This window comes from Rattus norvegicus, chromosome 15 (genome assembly GCF_021556685.1).
Source record: "Rattus norvegicus strain SHRSP/BbbUtx chromosome 15, alternate assembly SHRSP_T2T, whole genome shotgun sequence".
Lineage (NCBI taxonomy): Eukaryota > Metazoa > Chordata > Mammalia > Rodentia > Muridae > Rattus > Rattus norvegicus.
Window position 1 is genome coordinate 4,408,678 of NC_141548.1, and position 11,565 is coordinate 4,420,242.

An 11,565-nucleotide genomic window follows, 5' to 3' on the forward strand; every position below is an offset into this window, starting at 1 on the left:
TCTTTCATTGCTTCTTTTTCATTCCCTTTCTGGGAAAAAAAAAGTACAGAGCTTGGTGGGCGTTTTAAACGCTGGGAGAAGGGAGGTGGCCCAGGGACTGCTGTATCAGAGAGACACACCCATTTCCTTTATGAGGGACCAAGGCTCCACCAATCATCATCCTGAGAAACAGGGGTTTGGTCCCATGAAGCTCTGCTGTAGTTGGCATCTCCACCACTCTTCACGATCGCTAGACACTGGTCCTGAAGGAGAGGGAGCTGAAAAGCCCTCTTCCACCAGGCCATCCCTTCAGTGAATCCTTAACTACAATGGTTCTTGCCTTCCTGGTCCCTGCAGTCCGCTTCAACCGGCTTCCATCAGCTGTCTGTCACCTGTCTGTTACACTGCTGCCAAGAAAGCTTTCCAGAATAAAATTTCATCGTATTCCTCTCCCACAGAGAACTGTATTATTCCATAGCTCCCCATTCATCCGGCGGCGTCCCCTTGCGCGTCTCTTCAGCTTGACCCCTTCCTCTTGCCCACACTGGTCATGTCAACCACCTCTGAATCCCTCGAAAGGAGCCCCGAGTGCCTTGAACATCCTCTATTTCTGCCTTTCCTCTCTCACTTTACTAACGAGAAGGGCATGGACTCGCTGAGGATGATTCAGGCCAATCATTAGGTTCTCAAAGAAGCTTTCCAGAACCTTCTCCGTGACTCGTAGATTTTCTTCATCTATCCATTCGTTCATCTGTTTGTCTAATCAATACTTTACTGAGATTTTCATGTTTCCAGCACTCGTTAGCTTTGGGAGATTAGAAATGAACAGATAGGATTCGTGTCCTCACTTACGTGTGGTTTAGTGAGGGGTAGGTACGGAAGATACGAACATGACCTGTTATCAGAACAAGCAAAAGTATCCAAGAAGGATAGTTACCACAGATGTCAAAGCTTACTCGTGATTGCCCTTGGAAGAGACAAATAGATAGCTTCTGCGAGATGGGGGTTGGGGGGAGAGCACAGGCAAGGGTCAGCCCAATGAACCATGCAGGGAGTGGCCAGTACCCGGGTGGTCTTCACAGTCGTATCCAAGTCCTCCTTGATGTCATCAGACCTTCTGTTGATGGAAATACTGCAGCAGCCTGTACTCTGGCATCTGTTCCGTACCTCACAGCCAGGCAGGCACGCTGTGGGGAAATGATAGATTATTTTTAGTTTCACTGTTGGGGAACACTGTGACTACATTGACACCGTTCTCGGCTAGCTGGTTATCCACATTCAGAGATCCTTCAGGGACGCCGAGATTTCTTAGCTGCTCCACTTACTTTCTAAGCCTGAGCCTCTCAGAAGCCTGGGGGAGGACTTTTGTTTGCTTGTTTGTTTTTGTTTTTCTAGATAGGGTTTCTCTGTGTAGCCTTGACTGTCCTGGAACTAGCTCTGTAGACCAGGCTCACCTTGAAGTCACAGAGACCCGCCTGCCTCTGCCTCCTGAGTGCTGCGATTAAGGATGTGTGCCACCACTGCCAGGAGCGGACTTTTTGGATGATGCTAGGCTTGTGGTTCTATCATTACATAATAGCTTTCTGTGCATCTGCAAGAACCAGCCGTAGCCAGGTGACCTGAGGAGGAGCGTTAGTAAGAGGAGCTAGGGTGCAGCCGCCACTGGAGCTTCCAAAGGACCCATAAGCAGGAGGTGTCCTATCCCTCAGAGTAGCCCAGCCTGCTCTACTGGACCTGGATAACACTTTTTTGTTTTGAAACCTTCCTTGGTTTTCAACCTTTGTATCATGTCCTGGGAGATTTGGACTAATGGAACCCAGATCTGTTCATGAGCCCAGGAATAAATAAATGAGCTTCTCAGCTGTTCTTGATTTCTTTGTTAGCATTTCCATCAAGGGCAGGGAGTAAAAGCAAGAGAGTGGAAGCAGAGGGGTAGAGAGGGATTGGGGATGGGGATGCTCGGATTTCTAAAGTGGGGAGTATACAAGGGCTAATAGTGAAACAGGGAGAAAGCTCCTTAGAGCGTGTGTTGGGGGGTGTACAGAAGAGGGGGATGGTAGGTTTTCAGGAAGTATTTTTTTTAAAGATTTATTCATTTATCATATATAAGTACACTGTAGCTGTCTTCAGACACACCAGAAGAGGGCAGCAGATCTCTTTACAGATGGTTGTGAGCCACCATGTGGTTGCTGGGAATTGAACTCAGGACCTCTGGAAGAGCAGTCGGGTGCTCTTAACCACTGAGCCGTCTCTCCAGCCCCCTTTCAGGATGTATCTTACTGTTGCCATATTAGGACTCTTTGGGTATCAAACAGAATTATAGAAGACACAAGATGTCTTAGAATACAGGGGCAGGAATGCAGTTGAAGGGGCAGCAATTGAAGGGATGACTGGGAGCCATTGGTAGGCTCCCACTGGGAGGGCCATGGTGTAGGCCCTCCATGATGAGCCATTGCTTCTCCTGCCATTGGTGTTTCCTGGGAAGAGTGGATTTCTCAGCTAATTGGTGCATGTGACAGACACAAGATGGCCGCCCTCAGCTCCCAAGGTAAACAGCAAGATTTATTACCACGTTTTTTCCAGTTTCACCACCATAGTCTGGCATCTCTGGCTAGCAAAAAATAAAACATCTCTAGCTATCAAAGTCAGGCTGCAGTATAAAAATCATGATTTCTAGGAATTAAGAATAAAAAAGGAGCCAGGAACTGTTATAAGCTAGGGTGAACTTCTTTGACAGAGGCTACTTTTAATGTTACAAAAAAGACTTTAAAGGTAAGGGGAAAAAAAAATCCAAGCCCAGGACCATGAAGGGAGTGATTGTTTCTTATCTGGCTAGACTCATAAATTGATCCCACATATTTCCCCCAAATATTTCTAATATACCTTTTCAACAGATTCTCCTTCTTGCTCTAGCAACGTGTTGTGTAAATTCCCACTTACCTGGTTATTCTGAGTTCCTCACTGGGAGCACTCCACCCCATCCCACACCTCTCTTTGCTTGTGTAAATTATATTCCTTCATTAAGTATTAGCTTAAACTCTCATCTGTTCATTAATCCTTTTCTATTCCTACCAAATTTTCTAATTTAACTTCTATTAAATAAATTTTCCTGACAGACTACATGGTCCCTAAAGTAAAGGACGGTGTTTGTGTCCTTTGTGATTCCTTGAAGATTTGAAGCATCAATGTGATGAGCTAAATAAAACTGCAGTAATCAGAGAGAATTCAAATGACATCCGTAAAGGGGTAGGAGAGGTGGTTTTAAAGTCAATTTGTTGTGTGTTATAGTGTGACTACAAGTAGACACCATTTGCAGTGTGCCTTTTAAAACAATCCAAAAATAAAAGACAGGCTGGTTTCAGTAATTGGAAGCTACATAAATTAGGGAGTCAAGTCTGAACATTTCTAATTTCTGTCGACTTGCTGATATAGACCCATATACCACATAGGAAATGAACTTCAGAGAATGCTGTACTGAGAAATAAACTAGTTTAAACCAGATTTGAGGGCAGCCTGAGCTGCATAGCAAGACCCTGGGGTAGAGGGCATGAGACAGTGACACAGAGAGAGAAAGAGACAGAGAGAGGAGAGAGAGAGAGAGAGAGAGAGAGAGAGAGACAGAGACAGAGACAGAGAGACAGAGAGAGAGAGACAGAGAGAGACAGAGAGCTCAGAGACAGAGAGGCATCCAAGAAGTGAGCTAGTTAGATATGCACAGTGCTGGAGAATGGACACAGACTTGGTGTGGGACTTTGTAAATATTTTTTCAATAGTTGAGCTAAAAGCTTTAATATCCCTTCTTCAAAGTGATATATTCGATTTTATTAGGAAAAACAAGGTATACCCTTCTTTATGGGTCAATTGATAACATTTCCGTAGATGATAAAATCAGTAAAACATACAATAGTCTTATAGACATTCAAGTGTGGCCAGCCTTAATTTACTGTAGCTGCTGGAAATGAAGCAAAAGCATTTCAGTTAAATTCTGATCTGTGTTGATATGAGCGAGAAATGTCTGTTTCATGAAGGCTGATAAAATACTTAAGAACTCAGTAGCTATTGGTCCAGCCCCAAGTATATCCTTCTCCCTGTGCATTTTACATAGCCACCAGGAAAGCGTCTGAGTTCAAAAACCCAACACATTCCCAAATCCAAAATGTCCTAAGCACCAAGACAGTGCCAGCAGAGGAAACTTCCACACACTGAAGGGTCATAGTGAAAACATAAGCTCGCTAAAAATACTAGAAAGCATTAACTTCAGACTAGATGCATGAGGTCCATGAAATATAAACGAATTTTGTGTTTTGACTTGTGTCTTAGCCACAAGAAGTGTGTATGTGTGTGTATTCCACTTTTTATTAAAATTGTTTAAAACACAGTGGTCCAAGAATTTGAGATCCTCCATTTATACCACAAAAGTTTAGAAGTTTCAAGTCCCTGGGAAATTAAATTTTTGAAATAGCCTAGTTTTCAGTGAAAGTAGAGTCTCCCTTACTCAAAAAGAAAAAAGAAAAGAAAAAGGAGAGAGAGAGAGAGAGAGAGAGAGAGAGAGAGAGAGAGAGAGAGAGACAGAGACAGAGACAGAGAGAGAGACAGAGAGAGAGACAGAGAGACAGAGAGACAGAGACAGAGACAGAGAGACAGAGAGAGAAAGGGAAAAGAAAAGAAAGACTGTTCGGCTAAGCCTGATGGGGTAAGCTTGTAATATCAACTACACTAAAGACTGAGGCAGCTCTGGGTAACTGCATTCATGCAGGCAAACCAGCTGAGGAAGTGACATCATGACTGATAACCTTCAGGGCACAGGCAACTTCCCATGTGCAGAGGCCATGACAGCCTGTCGGGGCGTGTTTCTTTGCCTAATGGCTTGTGTGCATTCTGAGGCATGAATTTGAAGATGAGCTCCATTTCAGGACGTAACAGAGGTGGAACCACAGCTTTTCATTCCAGTTCAATGTGACAGGAGGTCTGACTTCTGTCTTCATAGACAGCTGCCTCTTAGCAACTTCTCAGACACATCAAGGCATCTCATCTGTCTGCCTAGAATCGTTTTGTTTTGTTTTTATTTCAAAGCTGATAGCTGTAGTCCGGTGGCCATTGTCAGGGCTGTCTAGATTCTCCCTCTCCTCACTCCTTGGTTTGAGTTTGGTGAGGTTACCCATAACCTGGATTTCAGCAACTGTCAGTCTGGGAAGATCAATGCTACTGTGGGAAGTAAACTCATGGGCTAGAGGGGTCGGGGAAGGGGGGAAGGAGAGGGAGGGGGAGGGAGAGGAGGAGAGGAAAGGGGAGAGGGGAGGCAGGGAGAGAGAAAGGGAGAGGAAGAGGAAGGGAGAGAAAGAGAAAGCCAGTTACTAAAGTTCTTGCCACATTAGCATGAGGATCTGAGTTTGAGCCTCAGCCCAAGTGTGACAATGTATACTTGTAATTCTAGTGCATAGGAGACAGACAGACAGACCCCTGGAACTTACTAGTCAGCCATCCTAGCTAATCAGAAAGCCCCAGACCAATAAGAAACCCATTAAAAAATAAAAAAAAGCAGGGACTGAAGCGATGCCTTAGGCTTAGCAGCTAAGAGTTCAGTTCCCAGCACCCATGTCAGGCAACCCACAAGTACCTGGGACTCCAGCCCTGGGCATTTGACACCATCCATAAATAAAAATAAATGTGTTTTCAACGTGATGACATTCTTTCTTCTGTAAGTTATTCTTGTCCTGGAGGCATCTCAGTTGACAAGTCACAAAGTACAGTGCCAAGGGCTTTTATTTTCCTAACATTTAGAATAAGTCAAGAAAAGGGCCTACCGCCTCCAGGCACTCCAGTGTCCGTTTCCTAAGGGCATTCTTCTCCATGACTGTAATGCAATGTTAGACCCAATAGTGATCCACATTTCCATTCTAATCTTGAGACCCCATCTAAATACTAAATTATCCTAATAATTTCTTTAGCGAAAGGACCTGATTGGAAATCCTGTCTTCTAGCTGTCCTGTGCGACACAGCTCCTCTCATAACCTTGACACATTTTTTTAAGATTGTGGTCCATTTATTTATGCAAGGTCACTCAGTTTGGGCTTGTCTGACATTTCTTTTCTTGTACTATGTGGGCCCTGGGGATCAAACTTAGGTCCTGGGGCCTGGTGACAAGGACATTTACCCACTGAACTATTTTACCGTCTCCCTTATCTGATATTTTGGTCTGATTAAATTCTAGTTAGAAAACCTTGACCATATAAAGTGTTTCTTTCCCCCCCCAGCCCCACCCCAGTGGCACTTGATTTTGAGTTGTCACTTACTAGTGACATTAGCTTTGATTATTACCTAAGGTGGCATCCTCACGGTCTCTCCGTGAGAAGTAATTCTTCTTCCCTTTGCAGCTTCAGTATCTTGGAACTTAGGAGAGGTAGCCCAAGACTGGGTATCTCTTTTCTTCCTCATAAAACATTGTTTGGTTTTTTTTTATGTATTTAATTATGTTGCTATGGTCTCGGGGTATCCCCATTAATCAATGGTTTATAATCTTTGTCAATTTGTTACTTTATTTTTCGTGTCCATGCCTTTTGCCTGCATGTATTTCTGTGTGTGCCTGGCACTCAAGGAGGGCAGGGAGGACACGGATCCCCTATAAGCAGCGATGTCTGGGAATTGAACCCAGACCTGCAGGAAGAACAACCATGCTTTTAACCACTCCACCAGTTCTCTCTCCAGCTCCTGTAATCTATTGTTTGGATCTTAAATTAGCACAGGCTAAAAGCTGGCTACTGTGTCCTTTGGGTGCGAATCCTTCATTCCTTTGAGCATTTGCCTAGTTTGGAGCGAAAGCAGGTTCTCCTCTTATTTTCTCTCAGCTGCAGAGTCAGCCTTTCCTCTGGTGAGCCCTGGGTCCTTGGAGAATGGTATTTAAGAACCCAGATCTGGATGTGCCGCATGCTCACTGCTCCCGGGTCCTCCCCTGGACAAAGCTAGAAAGTGCAGGCATGTGTTCACGTACAGACGCACGTATATGCTCATGCACACTTCACGTCTTTCTTTTTACTACGTCTGTATGTGTGTGAATTTATAACCATGCATTTATACCCAAACCACCAAGTCCTGTGCTATACCGTAGGGTTCAGTGTCATTTTTTTAATCTCCACAATTAGAGCCCCGATTACTGCCAATGAGACGCCATCTCCCTTCATCATTGTCTGACTGCCCCCTGCGGGGAACCGAGTTTCCACTCCACACCTCCCCTTCTCCACGGAAAAGTCCTGCACATCCTTTGTGTCTGTCTTGATTATAATTTTCTTTACCCTGTGCTCTTGGTCATAAAGAGAGTATTTGCAATAGCTTCTTTGATGGCATCCCTGTCCACCAACTCCACGGACCACACCAGTCGTGTCCTTCTGTTCCGATGAGTTTATCTGTTCCCTAGAGTAGAAGCCTCCTCCTGCTTAATTGCTATTGGCGATATTTTATGAACACTGAACGCTGTAAAGCTGCCTGCAGCTCTAGCACCAAGAAATGCAATGCCTACTTCTCGCTCCACGGGAGTTTTTAAGAATGCACCGCCATTAGTTGAATGAAGTGTCTGTTCGCAAAGGTTGCATTTGAGAACGCCTTTAGCACTGACCTGAACCCTTTCCATGCATCAGCACTGGTACACAGTGATGAGGAGGACCAGCAAGGCTCCTGCCCTTGCACAGCATAGTTCTTGAAGGGATAGAGCATATTAAGCAACCAGTAAACGGGCTCAGAAGGAGAATCATGCTGGGGAGGGGTGTGGCTTCTGTGCATGAGAAGAGAGAACAGAAAAAGGTAAAGGAAGCCGGTTTGGAGGAAGGGATCAATGAGTGCCCTTTCAGGATTCAGATTTCCGTTGCTTTCCGGGAGAAAAGGGGGGCTGGCTGCAGAGGGTGTGTGGGAGGATGTTCTTCTGAATCATACATACAAAACCGTAAGGCAGAGAGGACTCCGGGGCTTTCAAAACTGAAAGGGAAAAGTAACGGGACAAGAAATAGGAGAGGAGTGAGTTCCACAAATTCAGGGCCCATTGCTTAATATATTGTTTATGGTTTTGTTTCTACAAGGTGTAGTGAGCAAGAACCGGTGATTTCAAATGGGGGATTACATAAGCCAATCTGGACTTTTAAACTACTGTTAGAGTCACAGTATGGCGACAGCACTCGTGACCATTTCAAAAGCAAGGGGGGGTCACCAGCTTCCTTTCACATTTTGGTGTCCTTGACCCAACTGGCTGTCCGCTGAAGCTTTTGCTCCCCTTCTCAGAATGATCCTTTTACATTACAGAGGAAACTAATTATGTTGAAATACAGAATATTTTTATAAGGCACTTTAGATAATAGCACATCTCTAAAAAAATACTTTAAAAAGCCCATATAGTATATACTATGGTTATAGATATGTCCCTTTATTTACAGTGTCTAATACCACGTCTATAACCATAAAGTGGGTGACTGTTAGTACGATGTTGAGATCTGAAGATGATTGTATTATGACTGAAAATATCTTGTTCTATTGACTGGCTCGCTCTCCTGCTCGGCTCGTGTTTATAATGAAAGGAGATGATAAATTTCCATTTGAGGTTAGTGAAAAATAAAGGAATGATTTTTATCATCCAACTTCACAAACCACTCTTTTAATTCTATCCTCGGGCCCCTTCGGTTGTCCTGGAAAGGAAGGGCTTCCGACTGTGGGGCTGAATGGAGGTGACGGCGAGGGATCTAAGCGTAGGCTATTCTTGGACTGTTCCAAGGTTCAGAGAGAGTCTTCATGAACAACTAGGCCTGTGAATATAAAAGACGCTGTGTGCAGAGTGTTAGAAAGGATAACCCCAAAGTGTGAGATCCAGGAAGAGCATCACATGATTTACTGTAAGAGAAGGGACACATGTGACGGTCTATGTAGAGGTTAAATTAGGAACATGAACATGAACATTTTTCTGCTTCTGAGCTGACGCCTAAGCCAAGCACTTACTCAGTGAAATCTAGAATCCACACGCCCACATTGAAGACATGATGTTGGACATGATGGCACACATCTGGAATCCCAGTGCCCAAGAGATTAGAGGATCCAGAGTTTCACACCAGCCTGAGCTACATAGCCGGGACAGCATAGGAAGATCCTGTCTCAAAGAAATCAACTGAAAAAAGTGTGAGGGTATTAGTAACTTACAGACTCGTACAACTCTTCTACAGACTAACGACGACACTTGGCGTAAAGCAGTTTACACAGTTTGGACACATAGCAAAGGCCATAAATACCAGCAGCTATTCCAGCTGTCAGCAAGATTCCAGTGTTGTGTGGGGTCATCATCCTCAAGAGACAGCAGTCTCGGGAGGAAACAATATATTTTGAAAAGGAAATTGCTCAGAATCGTTTGTTCAGATACAAACTACAAACGATTCCATGTTATTAATTTTCCCGCTCTAGTATCTTCTGTGCCATAAAGAGGACTTTGAGATGCACAGAGATGACTTGGTGGTGAGAGCACTGGCTGTTCTTACGGAAGACTAGGGTTTGGTTCCCAGCACCCATGTGGCAGTCTGTGTAACACCAGTCCCATAGGATCCAGTGCCCCCTTCTCACCTCCTGGAGTGCTGCGTGCATGGGGTGCACAGACATGCACGCAGTCACACACACACACACACACACACACACACACACACACACAAAGGGAAAATAAAATCTCGGGTAAAGAGTGCTTCAGAAACGTCATGCCGTGTGCCTGTGTGCGAGCGCCGTGGTTGAGTAGTAGAGCTCTTCCTAACAAATGTGGGTACGGCAGTGCGATTTTACAGTTGCTGCGTCCTGTTAAACCCATCCACTCCTATTGCTCGAATAAGTAAAAGCCACAGGGAAAAAAATGTTCGCTATTTCCCCTCAAAGTCTGACCTTTGCCCTCATTTGGGGGAGCCACGGCTAGAACAGTCCTTTTCCTTTCATCTCATCATCGTCGAGTTTGGGAAAGATGCATGGAGAATTAGTTCCCACCTTTGGAACTAGCCAGGCATTTCAGTCGTTTGCATGCAGGCAGCTGCGCCTGTAACGGCAAAACATCAGCATCCGAGTTCTTCTGCGGCGTGCGTCTCTGCCCGCCTGCGAGCAAGCTCCGGGAATCTGCCGAGCCTCAAGCCTTCATCTACACAAGGTGGATGGTGATTTATACCGATGCACTCTCACAGAGATGGGAAGGAAAGATGCTCGGTGGGACACGTCTAACATTCACGTTAGAGCAGGGTGAGGGCAGACCCTCACGCAATGACTGACGGATTTGAGCAACAAAGAGACGAATGCCACATAAAAGGTAGGGGTTGGCATTGGAGTGCTCTGTGCGCAAGGCATGGAATCCCAAAAGGTCACCACAGCCACCGGGCGCTGAGTGTCACGGGGCAGATTCTCGCTCAGAGGGTTGGGCATCAACCGTACTGACACCTTCATTTCAAACATAACATTTCTGGCGCTGCTGTGCCGAGAGGACATACTGGTGCTGCGTTAAGCCATCTGGTTGGTAGTGCTGCATCAAGGCAGTGACAGGGAACAAATGCTTATTTCAGTGTTTACATCCAGATCAAGGTAAGCTGGCCTTCCCAGCAGTAATCATTCCCCTATATTTTGGCACTTCCTACACAGGTCTACTCTGCAGAGCAGAAAAATTTTACTTCTACTACAGAGCAAGAGAAATTTTAACTTGATGTCGAGAACAAAGTAGGCTTATGATTATCGAGCTGCTGTGAGATTTTCCCTTATCAGAGCAGCAGCCACTCCACACCGAGTCACTGTCACCCTGGCCTATGGCACAGTGTCTGTCTAGAATAGTGCTTCTGTCTGACTAGAATAGTCCTTCTGTCTGGCCGGCGGCTAAGAGAGCAGAGAAAGAAAAGCTGAGCGTTTGCTGATTGAGACTGTAAAACTGATTTCTGTGTCCAACCTGTTAATCTTAAAACTGTTGTAAGCTCTAAGCGATGGACGTCTAATCCACTTGGTCCTCAGGCAAGGATCAGAGCAAGGGTGTGGCCACTGATCCCTTCCTGGAGACTCGTGAACTGGGCAGGGAGGTCCTGATTGTTAGTTCAAATGGACAGAGAGGGAGAGAGAAGCGTGCCTGGCAGGTCATGCACTGATTCTTCTGCCCCAGAGTAATTAGCATCGATTCTGCTCACATCTCATTGGCCAGAACAAATCACTTGTGATATAAGCTAGTCTGATTATCACTGTGCAGATATATGGAGCCTACCTGGAGTGAAGCATGGAATGTAGTTATAGTATAATCTGCCCGAGTCTTAGAGAAGCTTATACTTGCAGTGGTCACCGTGAGAGACTTTCACACCCTACAGTTGGTGAGCCTCAGCACAGGCATACGGTGTCATGTAAGAATCCAATGACTGACTCCATGTTGTCTTAGAGAAGCTTATACTTGCAGTGGTCACCGTGAGAGACTTTCACACCCTACAGTTGGTGAGCCTCAGCACAGGCATACGGTGTCATGTAAGAATCCAATGACTGACTCCATGTTGCTGATTCCAAATGACATTCTTCTGGTAGGATCACCTACCCCATCGACAGATGTCAGCTTATCTCTCAAAGTTA

The 11,565-nt window shown here is 45.2% G+C and overlaps 1 protein-coding gene across 6 annotated transcripts in view; it reads left to right on the top strand.

Annotated features, from left to right (window-relative positions):
- Window positions 1-11,565, top strand: part of Gng2 (G protein subunit gamma 2) — a 100,828-nt gene that overhangs the window by 85,036 nt on the left and 4,227 nt on the right. The gene's annotated exons all lie outside the window — the stretch shown is intronic.